Source organism: Gordionus sp. m RMFG-2023, chromosome 2 (genome assembly GCF_954871325.1).
Source record: "Gordionus sp. m RMFG-2023 chromosome 2, tfGorSpeb1-WG-v2, whole genome shotgun sequence".
Classification (NCBI taxonomy): domain Eukaryota; kingdom Metazoa; phylum Nematomorpha; class Gordioida; order Chordodea; family Parachordodidae; genus Gordionus; species Gordionus sp. m RMFG-2023.
In genome coordinates, this window is record NC_088776.1 from 56309486 (window position 1) to 56328838 (window position 19353).

Below are 19353 nucleotides of genomic sequence, written 5' to 3' on the forward strand. Positions count from 1 at the left end.
CGAGATACACTCAATATTTAAAATATAATATTCTTTTTAAAAGAAAATTTTATTTTAGATAAATATCATTTTATCTCTCTTTTTCTCTTTCTAGGAGACAACCCAAAATGACTAATATATATAATCGATTACAAGAACAGGAAATAATGGAATTACCATAAGATTCAAACTCACTCCTTTTACAACAAATTGGGAGATAATATAGTTTGAAAAGTTATTATATAAAGGATTTCATATAGGATGAAAAACGATCTATAAATTGCCAAAGGTATATAAAGTTTTTTTTAAAAAACCAAGGCCTTAGAAAATTATTTACACAGACCGAAATGTTTTTTTTCTAAAGGGGACAAAAATGTTTTGTGTTTTTATTTAAAATCCACGCCAGGTCGAGCCACCTCTGCAGGGCTCTGATATTGGGCCAATTTACAATATTAAATAAAATTGTGATATTCATCAAAAAAAAAAGATATGATATTCCCTCCTATGTCATTAACGTAAAATGTATTACTTATTTTCGAAATTTTCTCTAAAATAAAACATGAATTATTAGTTCAGAAATTTATAAAGTTATTTCTTATGTTTCTACTTATTCAACAACAGAAAAGACTAATTTATTGCAAAGTTAAGTCTACTATAAACATATGAATAAACAAATTCTTTAAATCTGAAAAATTTAAATAACTTAATATAAAATTATATTCTTAAAATTAAAATATCAATTGAATATTCAAACCTATTTTAGATTTAGGAGCTTTATAACATAAATAGATAATAATTAAAATTTAGAAAGAACTAGAAATAATATCATTTATAAAATAAATAAAATATAGGTAATTATTTTGAATTATTAATTATACAATAATCAATGGAATATCCTTTACAAATAATTAAATTATTAATATTTTAGATTGTTTTTCTTAAAATAAAAAAATATTATAAGCGGGATAATATTCATAAATAACGAATTATTTTGATATCAGGAAAAATTAACATGTTGAAATTTAAAAGAAATTTTATAATACTAACAATAAATTTTAGGAAAAATTCCATTTGATTAAAAATTAGTAAATAAATTAATTTTATTAGTAAATTTAATTAACCAATTTCTTTGAAAAGTTTCTCTAAATTAATATATAATATAGCAATTATGTAACATTATCATTCATCCTTTTTATGTATTCAATTCCAAATAGTTTATAAATTAAAACCCTCTGATTTTTTTTCAAGTGAAGAAGATTATTTCGGTAGTTAGTTCAATTTTTTTAATTAGCTAAATTTAATTTAACTTCATTCTGGAAGTAATTTTAGCAAATTATTTGCAAAAAATTATATCAAACAAAGTGTTTGTTATTTGGAATTCTTTTGATTTTATAAATCATTTATAAATTGTAATATAATTTATGTTTATATACTTATTTCCTTGGTATTAGCTATAAAAATTTGAATAAATTAAATCATATATTAAGCAGGAAATATTGGTTAAATATTTATGTTTTATTGTAGAAAACGAAAACTCCATAACGTCCAAGATCGACTTTTATCCATTTTTACACGATTGAAATATCAATAATTTAATAAAGTAGTCTTTGAATTCAAATAATGTGAATTACTATTAGGGAAAATAAGAATCAAATCGGGATGAACGTATCAACTAAAGTAATTTGCTAGGAAATAAAATTAGACCTAGGAAAGACCGAGGGCTATTGGTCGTCTATCAATCAAAATGCAAAATGGATATTATCAGCGATATTCTTCCAAAGGATTTAAACATAATATAGAAAGCGAGTATTTTAATTATCCATTTTTTGAGTCAATATTTCTCAACTAGGACATTTTAATCCTATTAAGTAGATATAAGGAGAAGAGGAGTTATTTTTGAATTATTTATAAAAATTTCACTAATTAGTTAACTTATTTCCTTTTTAAAATATAGAATTATAGTGGTTGCAAGTAAGGCCCATAAAATTATATTTATATTTACTATCTGGTAAATCCCCTTTTTGTTTAAAAAAAGATATGAATAAATAATGCATAGTTATATTCGTTTAATTATTTTTTAGCTCTATTCGTTTTTAAGTAACAGTCCTAAGATAAAAATTTACATAAAATTCGAAACTAAGCAGTGAAAAAGTATAAGTTAAAATAATTATACTTACTCAAAATTAAATATAAAATAATTCAAAAGTAAAAATAGGTTTATTCGCTTTTATGTAACAGCCCAAAATTATAAAATTTGAATTATGCTGTTGAAAAGTAAAAGTTAGAATAATTATAATCGCCTTAAATTAAAAATAAAATAATTTTGCTAAAAATATAACATCGGTTTATTTGGAACATTTATTATGTTTATTAAAATTTTGTCGCTTTAAGTTAGTGTCCTCTACCCTAGACATGTGCGCCGCCGGTCAAATACGTCGCAGCAAATGTTACGCTGACGCCACCGCCAAAAAAGTATGGGCGCATTAAAAGTCGCCGCCGATGTAAAAATTTGGCGGTGTGGCAGCTGGCGGCGTGATACATACTTTTTATTTTTTAAAATAATATTTATGAATTGTAATTAGAAGAAAATAATATTAAATATTTTTGAATTAGTAACAAATGAGATTTAATTTTTTAAATTAATAAATATTATTTGCTATAAAAACACATGATTTGTAACAATCCATATAATACACGTTTTCTCACTTTGTGCAATTTTCTTAATGCAATATACAACTCATCATATAAAATTTAATTTTTTTTATCAAAAGGAAATTTTAATACATGATTTTTATTTTATTGCCATCATAATATATATAAACATGTCACGACTAAAACAATTATAATGTTAAAAATTACAGAATTGTAAAAGAATATGATAGTCCTCCGATAGCATCCCTTAAACAAAATATACTTATTAATATTGATCATAGATTTCTAATATACAAACTTCAGGTAGTATTTTAAAATACATAAATTATTTTAATATTATTTCTCCTTGTTTTATTTTTTTACTTAAGTGTTAGGATCACTTTTGGATCCTCGTTTTCAATTTATTAACATAGTAAATGAATATTTAAAGAAAAAAATATTACTCCAATGCAATTTTTATGTCAACAAGCTACCTCTCTGTTACACGGACGAATTAATCGAATGTGAAACAACGGATGTTGCTTCCATTGTTCAGAATTCGATTATTCTAAGTCAATGGCTACGAAACATTCAATTCATAACAATAATATGGAATAACAAGACTATTTAACAGTTTTGAAAAAAAGTGTTAATCAATTATTTTCGCCTTATAATATAAAGATAAAAGATGTCTTCGATTTTTAGAAGGTAAGAGCATTGAATCTTCTTAAACTTTCAATATTAACTAAAAAGATTCTGTACCTTCCAGCCATGAGCACACCCGGCGAGCGTGTATTTTTCATAGCTAGGCTCATTCTGAACTCTAAAAGATCATTATTATGTCCTATAAATCTAAATCTAAATAAAATAATATTTATACAATGATAATTGTAACTTAATAAAATCATTAAATTATAGTTATAACAGGATAAATCATAAATTTTATTTTAAAAGTGTTTCCAGTGAATTTATTTAAAAAATTCAAGTTGATTTTTGTTACCACGTTTAATCGATTCGCCGCCACCGATACTGCTATCGACGCACATATTTACCTCCGCTTCAATCAAAATCGTCTATGGTAGTATTATATTGCTTGTTACGAAAAGCATATATCGAATCTTGTTGAGTAAAGGTTTGTTTTTTCGTGACAAAATTTAAGACGTTAACTATTTTTAAATAAACGTTTTCTCGTAGGGCATTAACTTTTAATATAGCATACATGTTGGTAGGAGATATGTATATCAGGCGCGTACATAGGAATTTGCTTTGGGTGGGGGTGGGAATAATTAAATTTTTTTGTAAAAATTATTTTAAGAGTTATTTAATAATATCTTAAGTTTCATAAATTTATTAAGACTAGTAACTATATAATATCGATAATTTCTATTAGACAAAAACAAATATAAATTAATTATAAAATATCAACTTTATATAATTGGGATATGAATTATTAAAAAATAAATATATAGACTTTTTAACCACATTACAATCTGATATATAAATTTAAATTATATCTTTAAAAAAATATTGAAAATATATATTAATATATAAAAATATTTTTAAGAATTATTTATTATAAACTTACAATAATGAAAAAAAGTATGGTGTATTAAAAATGGGGAAAATATAATTAAGCAACATATTATATTGTCCAACTTTCTTTGCATTGAACTAATTTTTAAATCTAGCATTAGTGGTAGTATTTCTGTAATGTTGTTAAGTGTTAGATATGAGCTAATTTTAAAAAGCGACTAATTTAATATTCTATTCAGAAAAATATTACCTTAGTTTGAAAATTTTCTTATAGATAGACAAAGAGTTATATATCTATTATCGCAATCTCGAGATGAAGAGAATATATTTTGGCTAAATTAAGTTAACCATTTTTTAAGGTCGACTCAAATGCCTTTACACTACTTTTCAGGTATGGTTTTTATTCTTGTTAAAGAAAAATGTTCTTTATTTGGTAGAAGTACTAATAATTAGAGTAGCCAGAAAACATAATAATTTTTTTATATTAAATGAATAGTCTAAAATGCGTTTGAAATTATTCAAAGTGTCTATAACATCTTTTGTATTATTATTAACCATATTTAATTTATACTACAATTTGCATTCAGCTAGCAATGCTTAATGCTACTAATAACTAAAAATCACCAAATAATTTAATTTTTCCTCTATCAAGATCAAAAGGACTCTGCGGTGATAATATTTGCAGACTGTAAGTGATGACTATTAATCAAAAATCTTTCAATAATTTAATAAAAATATAGAGGAGATAAAGATATTTATTTTAGATTCTTCGATACCCTCTACTAATATTAGTACGATAAACTTGCCATGCTGCTAGTCGAGGTAAGCGTATATTATATAAATAAAACTCTATTTTTGACTCAACATTGCATATAATTTCTGAAATTCATCATATATATTACCCTAAATTCCTTAAGTTCAAATATAATGTCATCTGCTATTCTCATATTCGCAATCAAATCTAAATTATATTTTTGAAATATCTTACGTTAATATTGCTATGAAAAAGTTTCAAATAATTTTGTGAAAAATTTCAAAATGGTAGATAAATATAACGCCAAGTAAATTTGAAATCGATATTAATTCATAGAATAAATTAGAAGCATAGTAATTTCTGCTGTTAATTTGATAAATAAATTCGAATTTGAATATAAATATGATAAAATGTAGAAATCAAAAATATATTTGAATAATATTTTAGCCGGAATCTAGAATTTTTAGCTTTGGGTAAAGGGAAAATTGTCCCCCTTCCCTGTGTACGAGCCTGGGATTTGATTTAATGTATAAAGCAAATATCAAACGATTTTAATTTTTTGTAGACTGAAAAATTTAAATATAGTAAAGGTTTAAACTCTTAGTTTTATGTATGTTTTAAGAAGAAATAAAATAAAAAATTACGTATTGCATCAGCTTTTCTAACTGTTCATATTTAATTTAAAGAAAGTTTATAAATATAAAATATTCAGGTTAAATATTTTATCAATAAAGTGAGCATAAATAAAATTAATCATAGAATGGTGTAAGAGATTGATATAAAAAATAAATCATATTCTTTTTACTATAGATCATGTTTTAGTTTTTCAATACATTTTAAATTTGCAACCCACCTAACCCAATAGGACATAAAAATTCTTAAATATCGAAATAAGTTCTCTCTCTTTTCTTTAGATAACAAGCGTTTCAAAGACTTTAGCTAATATTTACGATGAGATAAATTTAATATGGATTTTATGATGGTTTTTATTTAGAAGTAAAAAAATAGAGAAGCATATAGCAAATAAAAATAAGCTTAGAACATTTTAAAAGATATATAAGAGAAGTAATAAATTATAAATAGGAGAAAGGTTAAAATAATCTTCACCCATGTTAACCAAGTATTTTAATGTATTTAATAATTTAATACCCTATCTATCTAGTTTAGCTTAGCACAGTATTATTTCCGAGCATTTCACTTATCTTCTAAAACAATCTATTTTACCAATAATTAATCAAAATCAAAGGGGAATAATTTGATATCAAAATATACAAAAGATCTGAAATTATTAATCTAGATACCTTATTTTTGCCATCTTTTACTCAATATTATATTTAGAAATTTAACCTAATATTTTTTTCTTTGTGTATTTATTATACTTCATTATTATTAAAATTAATTTCTATCTATCTTATTTTTATTTGATAAGATGGTATGCAACTAAATATATAGAAAATTTTTGTTTATTTTTTTTATCAATTAACTATGATGGATCCTAATTTTTTGCATTTAGATGTTTCATTAAAATAAAGCAAATTTAAATTTTTAATAAATTTAATTATTTCGTTACAACATTTAGTAATATTCTGTTAGCGACTTTGAATAAATAATTTACAAAATAATTCTAATGTATACCTATAGCATTCAAGTAAGCTAAAATTTAAAATATAAAACGTAACTTTATATATTTATGTTGGAAATTAATATTTTGAAAAATCTTGGAAACGTCTTCATAAATCAATCCTTGTATAATATACTTTTTTATATAAAATTTTTAATGGATTATGAAACGATTTCTTTAATTTCTCCATAATATTAATTTCTAGTCTTGGTTATTTTTTTAAAGGAACAAGACTCTTCTAACATTTATTATAATCTTTTTATACTACTTAATAAATCAATTAAGTTTTAATGTTATTGCCAACACTTTTTTTTGATACTGAATATAATGGTAAAAATTAATGCAATTTATTATAGAGTTAAAAGTACTATATATTAAAATGTTTTCGATTATTAATATAATTAATATATCCATTTAGTATTTCAAATCATTAAATTAAACCATATTATTTTATAATACACTAAAAATTTAAAACAATCCCAACTGATTGAAGCATTTAAAATTTGAATTATTTATCAAATTAATTTACTCTAAATAATTTAATAATCCAAAAAGGTAAAATAACATAACATTAATTTAAATAAATTAGTAATTATTTAAATAATATATAAGCTTGAGGAAATTTTTACATATTAATATTAATTTTGTTGGCATATCTTTTGGTTTAATTCAATTTAATATATTAAAAAATAAGTAAAATATAATTAATATTTTTGATAATTTTTTTATCCTCGATATCTCACAAATTTCTTGTTCTGAGTGGAATTCGTAAATATATAATTAAAATTAATTACCTTCGTTTTCTAAAACTTTTTTAAAAAATGAAATTTTATAATTTTAGTTCTATCGTATTACAAATTTTGGCAAATAATTTCCTATTTTATTAAAAATGATTTAGAGAATTTACTCTAACCAACATCAAATTTAAATTTGTTCTTTAAAAATTAGTTTTACTTGACTATATAATAATTGATAATCCAGTAAATCGAAAGTAACATTAATTTAAATTAATTCTGATTAAAAAAAATTTTATTTTTTAATTTTACAGGTTTTCTGTTTTAATTTAATTCTTTTATCCCTTTATTTGCTCATTTGTGAAGCAATATCTTATTTATCATTCAATCTTTCAAAGAATTTAAGAAATATGTTTCTATTTTGAAAAAAAAAATCCTAGTATAAATTATATAATTGAAATGTATCTTTTCTTATATTTGTCATATAAAGTTTTAAATATTTACTTTTAGCCTCTAAATGAAAAAATAAAATAAAAACATATATTTATAATATCATGGAAATAAATATTTAAATTGATATAATTATTTTATTTACCATGGGATTCGCAGAAAATCAGAACAAGCAAGACCAAAAGTGGCAAAAATTTATTCATTTAAAATTGATTTTAAGTTAAGATTATTTTTAATTTTTAATATAAAAAATCAAATCAAATTTTAGGAAGTTTAATAAAAAAAATTTAAATGAAAATTATTTAATAAAGATTTTGATAAAACGAGTCAGTATTTATAATATCCTTCAACAAATTATTATTTTTTTATTTATTTATTTTTTTTTATTATTATTTATTATTCTAATAAAATGTTTTGTTTTTAGTGAATATGTTCAATTTTCCTAGAATTTTGTTAACTAGGAGATAGAAATAAAAAAAAATTAATGAAAATTATAGAAAAAAATACAAAATATACTTTCATTATTATGTTTTGTAAATAAAATCAAAATTAATATATTTTTAAAAAAAATGGATGATGTTTTTAAATATTTCTTAATGTAATAAAGTTTTATAAAGTGAAACCTTTTTAAAGTGACCATAGAGATCACCCGACTTTTAAAATTGGGAAACAAAAAGATTCTAAAAAAACTGGTTATAATATATAATTTAAAAATTATTGGTACTTTATTTTAAATAAAATGATAATTTGGATATCATTATTCGATATTATTTTCTTAATTATACTAATTTTTTCAAGGAATGTTTTCCTTTCTAATTGATACTTCCAAATTAATTATTATACTAAAGTATAGTATAATAAAAAGTCCACATTGAACAAAATATATGAAACACTTTGCCGTTCAAATAAAGAGGGGTGAGGGGGGGGGGGGGAGAATATAATCTCTCTATCTGAAAAATTATTTTTAGGAACTCCGTCTTAATTTTCTAGGAGAGATGAGTCTCTAGTTAAAATGAAAATTTTAATTTAAATATTATCTTAATAAATTTAATTATATATTTTAAAAATCTGAGGGTAAAGTAGCAAGTGTTTTAAAAAAAATTATTACCCTGACTTTGAAACTTTATTAGAGCTTGTATTTGGGTTCAAAGGTTCAGAAATTCAGAAAGTAAACAAACATGAACTTAGAAATTAATTTTAAATTCAAAAATTTATTTGAAATGCTAAATTTAATTTTTCCAAAAAACCTTATGGGGAAAATAGTCAACATAATAAATATTCAAGAATTTTTAAAGGCCTTTGGGGATATGCTCGGGAATTATCTTAGAATAATTAATATATTTTAGTTTGTATATTATAATGAATTATTCTATTTTTATAGTTAAGATTAATTTGAAATAAATGGAATCGATTGTTTCTAATTTCTTAGATCATTTATATTAACAATAGATTAGCAATCTTAATTGAATATAGTCCTAATAAGCAGGGATCTTGGAATAGATGAAATTTTCAGTGTTATTTAATTATCTTCGTCTTCATCGAATTTTTTTCTGATAGTGAATTTTTTAAATATTATATTAATGTTTTTTTTTATAATTAATATATAATTTTTCAGATCTTGTAAGGGATCGAAATAATTTTAAATAATTTTTTAATCGTCCCGCCAAATTTTGTAAAAAAAAAATAGGTTGGTTCTTTTATAGTTTTTCAGACCTAATCGAATTTGAAAATTTTGCGATACGAACAATTTAAGGAATCTTAACCCGAGTTGCAAAAAAAAATTAGGGATCGTAGTTTTAAATTTGTTTAGATCCAAATTTCTTATAACTTAGGAGGAATAATCTAAATCCAGGTTCTGTGCAAAACTCAGTAAACTTTAAATAAAAAAAAAATAGTTATTTATTAAGCTGAATTTTTTTAAAGAAAAATATATATGCAAATATATAATGTAAAATAGCTTTTAAAAACGGCTCCAAAAAAAATATTGCCTAAGCTTAAAGATTTCGCTAATATATGTCCAAAATTTTTCTGAGTAAAAACTATTTCTTTTTTTAATATTCCACTTAATTTTTAAAACATTTACCTTATTTAAAGTTATAACAAATTCGGATCTTATCAACAAATAGGCATCTTAGAAATGTTTTCTCCACTTTATTAATTATATATTTTCATTTTTAATAAAAGATATCAATTTTTTTCTATAGATTTTAATTATTAAAATTTTTCATAAGATCTTTATTTCTGCATTTTTTTTTTCTAGCCAATTAAAAATCTAGTTTAAAAAAACAGTAGGTGAGGTCCTGCCTTTTTTGCATAGATTTTCCGGCCTCATCAAGACCTAAAACTATTTATATACGAACTGCTAGACTCCTCGTTATATTTTTCCCAAATATCCCCCAACCCATAGGCTGGGCTTTAAAAATCTCATTACTATATTATTACTCTCTTCTATTTTTTTTCTTTATTACTTTATGTTTTTTGTTCGTTTGAAATAATAATTTTTTCTTAAAATATAAAATTATAAAAAGAAAATGATAAATTATTATGATTGTAGCAAATATTAACTATAATATGTATCGTATATTTTGTATATAATTTATTTCTAATATAAAAAAAATTTTTTAAAAAAAATCCAGACAGACTTCATAACAAAAACATGAGATATATCAAGATGCGTAATAAACAAATTTTTAAAATATAAACTTTATTTTCCTAGTTTAAAGGAAATATAAAAAAATTTTATCAGAGCATTTGATAGACCTGCGTAATCTGGCCATATTAGATCTGGTATTACAACTTGGTCAGGGTCATATCTTGAATCTTAACACTAGATTTCAGTCTGTCATGAGTTTCTGAAAGAAAATTATATATTTTTTTGATGCTTTTATAAAATATTATATTTCAGAAAAATCCCTCACCTAATGTCTCTTCATTTTTCCCTCTTCCTTGAAAAAATCTTAATTTTACTTTTAAATATTTTTGATCGGTTTCTATAGAATTCTAATCTTTGAAAAAAATCAATGAAAAAAATTTATTTTAATTATATTTCATATTCTTTATAATCAGTTTGAAGAAAAAAAATTTTTAATTTCAAAGTAATTTACTTATAGAATATTTTTTTAAAAATGAATTTGGCATATTATAGGTAAATTTATCAAAAATCTTTTATCTTTTAATAAAATCTTCAAAGATTTTTTCTCATCATTTTTATAGTTTTTTTTTCCAAATTTTGATTAGTCCAAAATTTAGAATTTTTTCTACCCATATTTTTTAAAATATTTTTATACACTGTGTTCCAGTTGAACTGATACCCTTTAATAATAGAGTAAATCTGTTAAATTCTAAATAATTTCAATAAAATTTTATATATCGAGAGAAGGATAAATAATTAATGCTTTCGGCAAGATTTATCAAATTCTAACAACAAGAATTAAAACTCAGATTTGAGAAGAATATTATGATTGGAAAAAATTATTACAGATTTTTTATATTTTATTTTACTATAGATTATTAGATAAATATTACCTAATTCATATTCGAAGCCGCTTATTTAGGATACCAATATAAAAAATGATGGTTATTTCATGATAATATTATATATTAGAATTTTAATAATTAAAAGTTTAATAGATCTGGGAATTTATCTCCTTATCTCTCTCCCATTTCTGATAGTTAGGCCATTAAATAGACATAATAATAACTTAATAAACAATGCAATTTTAAAAATAATTGCATCTTTTTATACGATTACCAATCTTGTATTATATCTAAGCGTATAATCGTTAAAAACACCTCAATTTAACTAAGCTTAAAAAATCGTATCATTTTTAAAATTGACATCCTAAAGTGGCTTCGAATATGAATTAGGTAATATTTATACAATAAATTATTGTAAAACTTAAATACGAATAATCTGTAATGAATGAATAAATTAGATAATATTGAGCAAAATTTATATCAGTGGCCAACATAGGTACCCTTTTTCAGCCGGGTCAGGATTTTTTTTAAATTTTTTTTAGGCCAGGCTCGGCTCATGTATTATATTTTCAGGCCCGGCCCAGATTTTTTTAAGCCCTGCCCGAATTTTTATTGGTAATAATGAGATGATTAAAAATATTTGATTTTAAAATATACGGCCTGTGTATATTTTTAAAAAATTAAAATTAGGGCCAGCCAGTGTGCCCAAACCGGGCCTGATGTTCTGAGATTAAAAATCTTTGAATATTTTTCTTAAAAGGAAAAATTTTTTACCTAAAAATGCCCAAATTGTTTTTAAAATAAAATCTTCTATAAAAAAAAAAAGAAAAAAAAAGTAACTATTTTGTGATTTTGTGTAATAAGATGTAAAAAATAAAAAAAAATTCCATTATTTTTAACAATGATTTTTTCAAAGATTCGAATCCGATTCAAATTCTATAGAAACTGATCCGAAATATTTAATAATGGTATAAGTTATATAGTAAGATTTTTTCAAGGAAGGAGGAAAAATGAAGCAACATCAAGATAGGGGGGAATTGGTATTTTTCTTAAAATATATATTCTTTTCAGAAACACACGACTGACTAAGTTGTTAAGATTCAAGATCTGACCCTGATCAAGTTGTAATGCCCGATCTAATATGGTCAGATCATGCAGGTCTAGCAAATGCTATGATAAATTTATATTTCCTAAAGTTTATATTTTAAAAATTTGTTTATTACACATCTTGATATAATAAAAAAAAATTTAATTTAATTTTTATCTCATGTTTTTGTTATGAAGTTTGTCTGGATTTTTTTTTAATTAGTAATAAATTATATACAAAATATACGATATATATTATAGTTAATTTTTTTATTTTTTATTTTATTTCTAAAAAAATTTGCTAATACAAGCATAGTAATTTATCATTTCCTTTTAATTATTTTTTTACAAATACTTAAAGAATGAAATTATTATTTCATAAGAACAAAAAAACATAAAGTAATAAAGAAAAAAAAATAGAAGAAAGTAATAATATAGTAATGAGATCTTTAAAGCCCAGCTCGATTCGCTAGAAAGCCCAGCCTGCGGGTTGGTAAATATTTGAAAAGAATATGACGAGTTGGGCATGGAAAAAAATTTAACGAGGAGCCTGGCAGTTCGTATATAAATATTTTTATGTCTTGATGGGGCCGGAAACAAAAAAGGCAGGACCTCGCCTACTGATTTTTTTTTACTAAATTTTTAATTAGCTAGAGAAAAAATTTAAAATAAAGATCTTATGGAAAAAAAATGATATCTATTATTAAAAAGGAAAATATATAATTAATAAAGTGGAAATTTCTAAGATGATTATTTGTTGATAAGATCCAAATTTGTTATGTCTTTAAATGTTTTAAAAATTAAGGGGACAATATTAAAAGAGAAATAGTTTTTACTCAGTTTCAGAAAAATATTACGCAAACCTGATAGAAGAAACAAAGATAAAGAAATCTCTAAGCTTAAACATTATTTTTTTGGCGAAAATATTGAGTTAGTCGTTTTTTAAAAATCGCCTCAAATAGAACTATTTTAATTCACTAATTATAAATTTGCAAAAAAATTTTGCTTTAAAAAATTTGGCTAAATAATTAATCAAATTTTTTTATTTCAAGTTGATTGAGTTTTGGAAAGAAACTGGATTTAAATTATTCCTCCGAATGTAAGAAATTTGGATATAAACAAATTAAAAACTAGGGTCAATATATTTTTGAAAATTAACATACAGTCTGGATCGTAAAATTTTTAAATTGATCAGGTCTGAAAAATTAAAAAATAGAACCGGACTATTTTTTTTTGCAAAATTGTGGTCAGCGGGCTGATTTAAAAATAATTTCGATCCCTTGCAGGATCTAAAAAGTTATATATTAATTATAAAAAAAACCTTAATATTATATTTAAAAAATTCACTATCAGAAACATCGATGAAGACGAAAAAGATAATTAAATCAAGCAGATATGGGCCATTCCATGTCAAATCGATCAAGAGAGCAACATTATGGCCGACCCCTTTTAAAATTGTTAAAAATTTTTGGAATTATTTAGATAGGTATATAAATGAGAAAGTCGTTTATTTTAGCTCGCTAGCACACCTGGTTCCCGAGATATAGGGGTTTAAAAGTGCAAAAAAGAGTCACTTTGGAATTTGTAAAATTTTTAAAATGCTTATATCTCAAAAACTATTTATAGTAAAAAAAAATGTATAATATATCATATTTTAGATAAAAAAATCTCTAAATAGCTATCAAATAAATAATAAAAATTGCCGCCAATTTGAGTCTTTAACTTCCGGTTTACCTATCATGCTTCCCCTGTATTTTTAAGCAAAAAGGGGAGTTTTTCGATTTTTTTTTGCTTTATATTTAGATACCTTTTATAAATATATAAACAATGTCAAAACATTCGTGACGCTATTGACTTTTCGAAATATACATTTTTTACCAAAAATTGAAGAAAAAAGTAGATGTCGATAATGGTTGAAAAATACTATTCTTAAAGAAAATGAAAATATTGATACGTTTATAAGAAATGTGATAAAAATCTTCAGTTCTGCCCCCCCCTTCCCAACGTCCTTAAAATGTTCTACATTTTTTAGATCTCTACTTTGCTAATATAGCGAATGACTTATTAGCTCGATAATGTATAACAGCTGCAGTAAAAATGATTAGGCATATTATCGATAATATTTTACAAAATAAACTGTTTAAAACGATCTCTCTTTCTGCGTAATATTTTTAACTTATCTATTCAGATTAATTTTAAATAATTCAACCCATCTAATAACATTCTGGATTTGGAGAGTGCAAAAACATATATTCTAGGTGCAGATCAATTAAAATTTTATTCTATATCACAGATGGACGTACCAAATATTAAAATGCTGCAACTCATTTGATCTACAAAGACATGCTTATTATCGCGAGAATCTAAGAAAGATTCTACCCTGGATGACCCAAAAAAATTTACCATTCAATTTAGATAAGTTAATATGCTCTTCGTGCCGACAAAAATTAGCAAACATTCCTTATACTTCAAATGACAATGTAGTATTGATATTCTCTCCCTCATATAATTAATCAAGAGGCTATTGATAACATTAATATATCCCTACAATCAAATAGGGAATCTCTCATTAAAAGAAAATATGTGAAAAGAAATATTCGAAGAAAAAAATATCTAAAGTAAAAAAAAGTTTTAACAACTAAAATTATACCATTATCTTCATTAAAATATGAGATTCAATGAAATTCTAGATACCTTAAAAATTAAAAAAATTATATGAATGATATTTATTATTGGTAATTTGTTACATCATAAGTGTCTAATGGGCATATGCCCACTCTGCTCTTCAGTTTAATTAGTATATTTAATAGAAATTCAAATTTTTTAGTATAAAAAGTGAAAATATCAGGTTTATTGATAAGTGAGCAGCAAAATTTTAACGATAATCCGTAATTTCATAAAGCGCCATCTTTTTTTTTTCTTCAATTTTTGGAGTTGATAGCGTCGCCAAGGTTTTGATATCGTATATATATTTAACAAAGGTGTCTAAATAAAAAGTAATAAAAAAATTTCGAAAACAAACTCCCTTTTTTGCTTAAAAGCAAGGTAAAGCAAAATATTTAAACCGGAAGTTAACGGCTCAAATTAGCTCTAATTTTTATTATATTTTGATAGCTCTTTAGAGATTTTTTTACCTACAATTTGATATATTATATATATTTTACTATAAATAGGTTTTGAGATATAAGCATTTTAAAAATTTTACAGATTCCAAAGTGGCTCTTTTTTGGATCTTTGAGTCGCTATATCTCGGGAACCAGGTGTGCTGGCTAGGTAAAATAAACGGCTTTCTCATTTTCTTAACTATTTAAATAAATCCAGAAATTTTTAACAATTTTATAAGGGGCCGGCCGAATCGTGATAGATTTGACGTGGAATGGCCCACCTTCTAGTTGTTAGTCTTAAGATATATAGGTATTTAAGCATCATTAAGATAATATCTTAATGTATTTTTATAAATTGAAGAACAGTTTTAAATATGGCAATAAAATTTAAAGGCCATGAATCACCCTATATAGTCCATAAAATACAAATCTGTAAGAAATAAACAGATTTATTAGCTATCATAAACGGCAAAATCTATAATGCAGTTTATATCATAAACTAAATAATTCAATAATCAAATGTTCAAATTAAACTACCTAGTTATCAAAAATTTTGCATCTTTCAATATTTCCTCATATCTTTTAGAGTATCAACATTGGCAAATATTTGAAAATTTATGAGGACTTCCTATTCTTTAAGTAAAAAACAACAGACCAAAGATAATCCCATAACATATTAACCAACAAAACCCATTTGATCACTTATTTAGAACATTAATGACCAATCAAATAATCTTAGTCAAGCATTTCTTTTTTTTTATACACCAGAGGTTACCTAATATACATGTACATATATATATATATTATATATTTTTTTTAACAAAAAAACTTATTTAATAACACATTCATATCAAATAAATTCACTTATAAATATTTTAATAACATTTAATCTTACAACTAATTTAACACTTATATTATACATTATTTATTATCTCTCCCAAAATCCTACCTTAAGCCTCATCGTGGCAGGAGAGTGGCAACGTCTTTTGGCGGCTAATGGAGGTCTAAAAGGTTCCCTGTGATCTGGGTCTAGAATAAGATCACCGCCTCCTCGACGGGGTGTAAAAACCCCTTAAAGAGATTAATGTCAGAAAGAGCATCCTATTGTAAAAACCTTGCTACAAAATTTCCCTATTGTTACAAAAGCGTGGGCGGGGTAAAGGCCAAAGTACCCCGTGGGCCTTCTCATCCGCCTACGACAAAAAGAGGATGGGATAATTCATGAAAATGAAACTTAAGATGGCCATAAACGACCTGATAATAAGTGGATAAACCAGTTTACGGGGGATCGAGTTAGGGTCGCGACATAGAATGTTGGAAATATGACGGGAAGAGCGGGAAAAGTGGTCGATGTACTGCATAGAAGGTATATAGATGTGTGCTGCATACAGGAGACTAGTAAAATTTAAAGCAAATCCTTTATGACATTTTAATTTATGATGAAAAAAGCAAATTAAATCTGTCGTTTGGAGTTTGATAAAAAAATAATTCGTGCATATTTTTATCCCATTTAGGATTTCAGGTGAAAGTAATGAATAATTATGGCTTACCAAAGCAGCATACAATATCCTTTTCCCGATAAAGCTGATGCATATGCTATGGCACTGTTAAAAGAAGAACGCAAGATGATTCTTTTGCTAAAAGTGTCAGCATTGGTATCCCCCCACTAAAATAGCATCATGAATGCCTTGATAGATTTCTGCGCGTAATTTGGACTGATTATTACCTAAAAAATTTAATCGAAGCGTTTCTTGTTTGACATAACTCTTCATGATAAAGTGGTGCAATCTTAAAATAATATTTTCATCATCCTACCTAACCATAAAGCGATAGGCATAGTATTCTCTGTAGGTAATATATTTATTATTTGAGTTTCTATGATGAATAAATGGGTGGTATCCAATATCGCCTATGGGAGAGTAGAGCTCGTTAATACATCTTATAGTACCAGCTATATTTTTAGGTTAATATCTCTATGGGCTATATGATCACTGCCATCACTAGGTAATAATACCGCTATTTCTGATGAGGTACGATTATTGCGATAACGTATATGAAAGCTTGGTGTAGATTTTAGGTTTAATAATATGTTAGGAAAGTCATTAGTGATCATCGAAGCTACTCTCATAAATTGAGAAGTAAAGGGGTAATAACTACCAATAATTTACTGCAATTCTATTAAAAGATGACGATCCAAAAAATGAACTTGATTATGTCTTTTTTGTATCTCATTTTTACTATCATATATTTAAATATATTTGGGCAAATTTAGGTGTGACCCTTAATGTTGGCAGGAGGGAACTAATGCGATGGTGAACCTGTCACTTAATTTAACATGAATAATTATGGAAGCGAGAATTGGATAAAGTATTATTTATATTAACTCCTAGTAAAGTGAATGATAGTGCAGAATTAAATGCTTTTATATTTGTTAAAAGTAGGCTGATAAACAATGCTCCCTGTTAAATAAACGTATTAAATTTGGAGGAGAAGGGGAAAATTTAGATTCCCATTCATGCAACATGTAGAAAATTGAATTTTTTTATTTGAGCTTTTCTGTAATTTTTACCATTCGACATTTTAGCATTGCAGAAGGCGCATATTTCTGGTATGTTTCCGATATCTAACATATGTTAGTGGTGGTCATCAAATATATGTTGAAATATGCATGGTTGAAGCGGCATAGGAATTGTGGTAGTGGTGATAGAAATATCATTTGTGGGCAACTGGGTGAATATAAAAATAGATATAAAAAATTAAATAAATAAACAAAATAAACCTGCAAGGGAGTTAATATCAGGCTCAGCTCCGTATTGGCTATCAGTAACTCTAGAACGGGTAGAGCGTTTGTTGAGTGGCTATTTTTTTCTTAGCTTATCTTTAATAATAAATTCATCATGTTTTGTAGCAATGTGAGGGATTAAGGTTGGGTTATACTAGAAAAATAAAGAAATCAAGCAAAAATAGAAATATACATTATTATTGAAATTAAACGAGCATTAAAATACTGTACTAAACCTGTAGATGGGTCAATAATGCATATCTCTAGTAGTTGGGAGGCTATCATCAAAAAAATATTTTGTCTAATTGGGGGTTTATCAAGCCTATCATGTTCTTCTAAGGTTTATTATGTATTTGTTTATTAATGGCGGGCAGTTTTCTAAAATAAAAGCAAAAGAAAATTTAAAAGATATTAATACGTTAAACCTTACCTGCCATCTTTTCTATTATTAATGACGGATAAATCAGCATCTGTACAATCACTAAGATATGTTAAGACAGGGCTGGTTATCTAAAATTAAAACAAAAGAATAATTTAAAAAATATTAATGCATTGAACCTGAAGAGGAGTCAATATTAGGTTCAACTCTCTAGAAATAGTTGGAATATCATCATATCATCAGAAGCTAAAATAAAAATATAAGAAAGTATAAGCATTTTTAGTATATGTAGATGACTAACTTATTACATTGTTGGTAGATTTTATTAGGTTTTACTACATATGACCCATTAGAATTGAATTTGCTTGAATATAAGTTGAATTTAGAATGGAATGATATTATTTTTATTTTTTGATATTAGCCCAGCCTTCAGCCGGAGGGAGTGTAGTCTGGGGAAGGGAAATAAAATGAAAAGGAAATAGGGAAATTAAAAGGGAAAGGAAGGTAAAGAGAGAGAAAAAGGAAATTAAAAAGAAAAGAGGGAGGAGGGAAATGAAATAAAGAGAAAGGGGAAGATAAAAGAAATAAAAAGGGAAAGATTAATAGAAAAATAAAAAGGGAAAGTTAGGGAAAGAAAAAGGAAAATATGGAAAGGAAAAAAAGGAAGATAAAGGAAAAGCGAAAGAAAAACGGAAAGAAAAGGGAAAATGAAAGAAAATGGAAGGTAATGGATAAGATAAAGGAAGACACGAAATGAAAAGGGGGGAGGGGAGAAAGAAGAGGGTGGAGAAGGGAAAAAAGGAAACGGGATATTGGAAATTGA

At 24.7% G+C, this 19353-nt stretch overlaps 1 long non-coding RNA gene across 2 annotated transcripts; it reads right to left on the reverse strand.

The window, feature by feature from the left end:
• Positions 1 to 17397: 17397 nt before the first annotated feature.
• Positions 17398 to 18753, reverse strand: LOC135925176 (uncharacterized). 2 transcript variants are annotated; one of them, XR_010571564.1, is made up of 5 exons: positions 18710 to 18753; positions 18582 to 18661; positions 18388 to 18529; positions 18149 to 18305; positions 17398 to 18095 (listed from the first exon to the last, which is right to left on the reverse strand). It is a non-coding gene; the product is annotated as an uncharacterized LOC135925176 (long non-coding RNA). The 2 variants fall into 2 exon arrangements; XR_010571565.1 differs by lacking the exon at positions 18710 to 18753 and having other exon boundaries at positions 18577 to 18633.
• Positions 18754 to 19353: the final 600 nt, after the last annotated feature.